Source organism: Loxodonta africana, chromosome 3 (genome assembly GCF_030014295.1).
Source record: "Loxodonta africana isolate mLoxAfr1 chromosome 3, mLoxAfr1.hap2, whole genome shotgun sequence".
Lineage (NCBI taxonomy): Eukaryota > Metazoa > Chordata > Mammalia > Proboscidea > Elephantidae > Loxodonta > Loxodonta africana.
The window spans coordinates 68054003-68061017 of NC_087344.1; positions in this window are offsets into that span (position 1 = coordinate 68054003).

Below are 7015 nucleotides of genomic sequence, written 5' to 3' on the forward strand. Positions count from 1 at the left end.
CTCAGTCTGCCCAGATGCTCAAGCCAAAAACCTGGGAGTCACCCTTGAGTCCTCACTTCCTTTCATACTCCAAAGCTGATCCCTCAGCAAATCCAGTTGGCTCTGTCTCTAAAATAAAACCAGAATCCCATCACTTACCACCTTCACTGCTACTATGTGGGTCTGAGCCACTATCATCTCTCACCTGAATAATTGCAAGAGCCTCCTGACTTCGATTCTGCTCTTGCTGTACTGCAGTAGTAGTAGTGTCAAAACTTGTCTAGATTCCTCAGGGATCAGACCAGGATCAGCCCAAAGCTGATTCCTATGAGGTCGAGGTCAGGCATACCTCTGCTCTCCAACCCTCCCACTAATTCTGACACCAGTAGTCCCTCCCACAGCACTCTCTACTTCTAGGTTTGATAATTTGTTGCAATGGCCACACAGAACTCACAGACTATACTTACAATTAAGTGGTTTATTAAATCAGCAACAGGCTACAACTGGGGATCAGGATCAGGAAGCATGTAGGCAAACTCTTGAAGACTACCCTAAAGTGGCAGCACATACCTCCCTTCTTCAGCGCAGGACAGCTCTCTCAGCTACTCTTGCCCAAGCAAGCAACCAGGCCCTTTTCTCTGCCATACATATCCCCGTCTTGGCCATGCAGGCCTTCCTTCCAGCCCCCTCAAAACAGGCATCTTGGCCCTGTATGCCCCCTCTCAGCCACATAGGCCTCCTTTCAACCCGTTCAGCACAGGTCCCCTCCTGGCCTCCCTCAGGACAGGCCTCTTTTATTTATTATTGCACTTTACGTGAAAGTTTACAGTCCCAAGTTAATTTCTAATTCAAAAATTTACACACATATTGTTTTGTAACGTTGGTTGCAATCCCCACAATGTGACATCACACTCCCCCTTTCCACCCTGGGTTTCCCATGCTCATTTGTCCAGTTGCTGTCCCTTCCTGCCTTCTCTTCTTGCTTTTGGACAGTTTTCCATTTGGTCTCGTTTATTTGATTGATCAAGAAGCATGTTGCACATGTGTGTTATCTTTTGTTTTATAGGCGTGTCTAATCTTTGTCTGAAAAGTAGTTTTTGGGAATGGTTTCAATTCTGGGTTAGCAGAGTTTCCAGGGGCCATAGTTTCAGGAGTTCCTCCAGTGTGTGTCAGACCATTAAGTCTGGTTTTTTTCATGAATTTGAATTTTGTTCTATATTTTTCTCCCACTCAGTTCTCCAGCTCGCAAGCAGTGTAGCAGCTTTGTTCAGCTCTCATAGCTGCAGTCCTAATACCAAGTTCCTGCTGTCATCACTGACTACTTCAGGGCTCCTTCCAGACCTTTCATCGCCAGCTCTGCTCTAGGGCCCCTTCTGGACCTCTTGCTATCTTTAGTGTTACAGCCCTTGACCTATGTTACAACTTTTTTTAAACAATTCCTTACCTTTCTCTGCTTTTTTTTTAAACTATTCTTTCTGAAATTTCAGTGGGGTTAGCTTTGTATATAAGCTAGCTCCTTGTCAATTTCAAGGCCTGGCGTGCCCAGCAGGGCCCCAAGCTGACCAATCCCATTGGTGGACCGTAGTCACTTCATTTGCATAGCCTGTAGTATATTGACCAATCCCTGCAAGGTGTGTAAAATGGACCAATTACAGGGCAGGCTGCAGCCCAGGGCCAGACAAAAAGTATCAAACCTTCAAGTTGTTTACAATTTACCCAGCAAATGTCAATCAACCTGGACAAAAGTAACAAACCCTCTGGGGTAGAAAACTAGGGCAAAGGGGACAAATCTCTCAAGCTGTTTTTCCAAAGAGTCAAATCAAAAGGCCACATAAAGGATTTCATTTCATCATACTTGCCTACCTTAATTTATTAATTCATCCTTAATTACTTAATTCATCCTGAAAGTGATTTTTTAGAACACGTAAATCAGATTATGACTGACCTCTGCTAAAAATTCTTCAATGTCTTCTCATTTCACTTGGAGAAAAGTGATAAAATCCTCACAACCTCCTTTAAAGCCCTCCATAGTTGATCTGTCCTTCTGTAAGCTCTCTGACCTTGAACTACTGGCTCCCTTAGTTACTCTGTTCCAGTTATATTGGCGACTTTAATGTTTTCTGAAAATTCCAGCTACTTTCCTTCCTCAGAGCCTTTTAACTTGCTGTTTCTTCTGTTTTGAATGGTCTTACCCCAGGTATCTATGCACCTCAAACCCTTGCCTCCTTCAGATCTTTGCTCAAGTGTCATCTTCTTACTGATCCTGACCACATTATTTAAAATTGCAACTTGTACCTCCAGCACTCTCATTTCTCTGCCCAGCATAATATTTGCTCCACTTATTGCTATCTAACTTACTATATATTTTACTTTTTATTATTGTCTACCTCCCTTTGACTAGAATGTGACCGCCACGAAGACGGGGGCTTTTGTTTGTCTTGTTCACCTGCTACCCCTGGCACCTAAAACAGTGCCTGGCCCAATTTGACTCAAAGTGTGACCCTAATACCTTACAACATGTTTTCTCCTTTTCAAAATGGGTGATTGAGAGCTTGACATAATTAACCCCATAATGATACTCTAAGTAATCTATAAAGCATGTTTTTATTGCACCAGCTGCATTGGTCTCTTTCCAAAGGGTTGCAGAGCCCTCTCGGCATCTGTGGCCTTGGTCTCTCTTCTCTTCTTTGTTCTCTTGAGAAATGCCCTTCAGCCTGCAAGACGGCAGCTAGGAAGGCTGCCTGGTGCTTTTGGTCTGGAACTTTCTTGCTCCTTATCTCAGTCGGACTGGACTTGACAGGCCAGTTCCACTAGCTGAGAGATTCTTATGTAAGTTTTTCAGCCTGTTACGAACATACAGATTAGAGTCCAGATGTCCAACATGCGTATCTTTAGTTTAATAAAGAGTTTCTTATAGTTGTTTTGTGATGTATATGACCATCTGGGGACTATGTGCTTAAAAACATTAGGTAATCCTTGCCAAAAAGATACATAAGCTCTGATGTAAAAATTGCTTTTGGGGGAACACATACTTTTGTGGTTACAAAGGGGGGAGGGAGGGAGGGAGGGAGAGGGCTTTTTATTGATCAATCTGTAGATGGGAACTGCTTTGGGTGAAGGGAAAGACAACACTCAAAACAAGGAAGGTCAGCCTAATTGGACAGGATTAAAAGTAAAGAGGTTTCCGAGATAAAATGAAAGCTTCAAAGGATAGCGAAGCAGGGGCTGGGGTCTGGGGAACTTGGTTTGAGAGGACTTCTAAATCAATGGGCAAAACAATTCTATTATGAAAACACTCTGCATCCCACTTTGAATTGTGGCACCTGGGGTCCTAAATGCCAACAAGCAGCCATCTAAAATACAGTAATTGGTCTCAACCCACCGGGAGCAAAGGCAAAGGAAGAACACCAAGGTCACACGACAACTAAGAACCCAAGAGACAGAAAGGGCCACTTGAACCAGAGACCTACAATATCCTGAGACCAGAAGAACTAGTTGGTGCCCGGCCACAATCGATGTCTGCCCTGTCAGGGAACACAACAGACAACTCCTGAGGGAGCAGGAGACCAATGGGATGCAGACCCCAAATTCTCATTAAAAGACCACACCTAATGGTATGATTGCGACTAGAGGAATCCCAGAGACAATGCTCCCCAGAACTTCTGATGGCACAGGACAGGAACCATCCCCGAAGACAAATCATCAGGCATGAAAAGGACTGGTCAGTGGGGGGAGAGAGATACTGATGAAGAGTGAGCTAATTAAATCAGGTGGACCCGGGAGAGTGTGTTGGCAACTCTTGACTGGAGGGGGGATGGGAAGATAGAGAGAGAGGGAAGAAGGTAAAATTGGCAAGAAACGAGAGACTGTAAGGGCTGACTCAATAGGGGGAGAGCAAGTGGGAGAAGGGAGTAAGATGTATGTAAACCTACATGTGACAGACTGATTGGAATGGTAAATGTTCACTTGAAGCTTAATAAAAATTTAAAAAAAAAAAAAATTGCTTTTGGGGGACTCCATAAAGGACAGCCCGCGTTGCTCTTGGGGCCCCTCCTTCGGTGTCAGCTCATAGTAAACTTTCTCTCTCTTTCTGACTTTGAGTACTTTTCATTGGCTTAACTGCTCCAGGGCACGGACCCCAATCGAGTAACAATAATGACCCTATAGGACAGAGTAGAACTTCCCCACAGGGTTTCCAAGGCCATAATCTTTACAGATGCAGACTGCCACATCTTTGTCTCAAGGAGCAGCTGGTGGGTTTGAACTGCTGACCCTTTGGTATGCAGCTGAGTGCTTTAACCGCTGCACCACCAGGGCTCCTTAACCGATACACAATTAAAAACAAAAAAAAACCCACTGCAGTCGAGTCAATTCTGACTCATAGCCACCTTATAGGACAGAATAGAACTGCCCCATAGGGTTTCTAAGGCGTGGCTGGTGGGTTTGAACTGCCAACCTTTTGGTTAGCAGCTGAATGTTTAACCACTGCACCACCAGGGCTCCAAGACACACAACGGACACGCAATATTTGTTGAATGAATGAAAGAACAAATGTAAGGAGAGTGAGGACAAAGGCAGGGCTAATTTGGAGTAATCTGGAGTGGCTACAATGAAAGGGCATCAGAGATGATGGAGATGAGATCGTAAGGGTCATCAGCATCTAGACTCCCGCGAGCCTTGAGTGCAGAAATAAAAATTTGAACCTAATACATGGGCAGAAAATAGTCATAAAAGGTTTTTGAATGAGGAAATGATTTGTGCTGTGCAGATCATATGATCAAGTGGCCAAGTGCCACAATTAAAAGGTTTAACAGTGCCATTTATTAAACAGGTAAGCATTTTATACAGTGTACCTTGTGTAATCTTTCCAGTAGCTCCAGAGATAGGAGCTATTTAAAATCTTCATTTTATAGATAAAGAAGCTGAGATTCAGAGAGACGAAATGACTTTCCCAAGGTCACACAACCAGGAAATGGCAGGACTCTGATTCGAACCCAAGGCTGTCTAATAAAATCAAGTTTCTGCACACTTCACATGTTATGTCTTAACTTCTTCCAGCCTTAGGTCCTGTGTAGGCAATACGCTGCAGGCAGGCAGGGACTGCATCTACTTTTTCTTCATATTTACTTTATTTCATTCCTCCACTTCTAGGCCTAGCACAGTACTTGCCCATGAGGTCCTTGGTCTTTTAAGACTGAGCAGGAGTCTTTGCTTGGAGCTAGTCATCCCCACACCTTACTCTCCTGGCTGCCTTCACTGCCATGACTTCTGGAGTCAAGCAGATCTGTCTTCCAAGCCCAGCTCAGCCACTTACCAGCAATGTGGTCTTGGGCAAGTTAACTTCCCCAGGCCTCAGCGTCTCCATCCTTAAAATGGAGGATATGAATCTTGGTTGTTGTGAGGATCAAATAAAATCAGTAAAACACGTAATCATATGGCACAAAGTCCTAATGTGGTAATTATTATCGTTTTAGCCCCGTACCCTGTCCTCAGGACTTAACACAGCACTAAAGCAGTGGCAGAGGGTTGTTAAGCATCTACGGAATTAAACAGCATGTTGAAAGAACACTGGACTGGGAGTCAGCAGAGCTAGATTTAATCTTGGTGTGTGGGCACTGGTCACTTGCTTGCTTGGAACTTCAGTTTTTTCATTGTGCTCAGGGGCTCTAAGGTTTCCTATAGCTCTTAGGCAAAGTATGAGTGCGTGTAAATTCTATGCCATCCTTGACCCTCATACCCTAGTTATTTCTTTTCCAAGAAACCTGGCTTTGGCTGCCAGGGAGCCCTGACACCTGGATGTCACCAGATGGTGCTGTGGGCTCCGTTTAGATGAAGCTGGCTCCCAGAGTTCAGGCAGAGTTGGCAGACGAGGTCCTAGGATGTCTTCTGACTCCTCTGGAGAGAGTGGATTTCCTCAGTGGAAGGCAGCCCGGCTGTGGGTGATCCAGGGGGGTGACTCTATCCTTTTAGACCTTTTGGGAGTTTCCAAGTTCCAAGTCCACCCTGGTTCTGCTGTGGGGTTGCCAGCTTACAGTTGGCAGCAGGACCAGCTACACAATTTGCAGAACCCAGAAGAAACTGAAAATGCCTAAGTTGCTGGCAGAGGCAGTACAGGGCATGCCCATAAGCCAGTAGAACTGTTCCAGCTCAGTGATGTGCTGGAGCCGACTCTTACCAGCTTTCTAGAGGTGATTATTAAAATTTCTGGATTCTGGGTTAGTTGTTGAACACACCCATTATCAACAATTAAATTATATAAACTGAGGAGTAAATACATTATATTAATTATATTAAAAACAGAAGTAATAAATACCCAAAACTCATCTCTAATATTTTTTATATTTCATTATCTATGCCCTTGAGGCTCATTACATTTACTCTACCTATATAGGAAACACTGGTGGTGTAGAGGTTAAGAGCCAAGGCAGTTTGAATCTACCAGGTGCTCCGTGGAAACTGTATAGGGCAGTTCTACTCTGTCCTATAGTGTTGCTATGACTCAGAATTGACTTGAGGGCAAAGGGTTTTGTTTGTATCTATATAGTGGAAACACCATATAATGGTGTACTACTTACTACATGGAAACCCTGGTGGCGTAGTGGCTAAGAGTTCAGCTGCTAACCGAAAGATCAGCAGTTTGAATCCACCAGGTGCTCCATGGAAACCCTATGGGGCAGTTCTACTCTGTCCTATAGGGTTGCTATGAGTCGGAATTGGCTTGACAGCAACGGGTTTAGTTTTGGTTTTTACTTACTGCATATCTCTTCCCAATTCTGCATTTAGTGATGTCACATTGACGGCTTAAAATTGACAGAGGAAACTGGTTGTTTAACTTTTACCAGTATACTCTGGTACTGGTTGTACTTCTAACGATCTGTGTCATCTTGAGCAAAGTCCTGTTCCTTCCAGCCTCCCATACATTTATATGTCACTTTATAAAAGGGGAGCACCTTAGATATGCTAGGCACTGTTATCTCATGTAACTCTTACAACCAACAAGGAGTTATGTGGTCCAAAGAACAAAGGATGTGGCAGA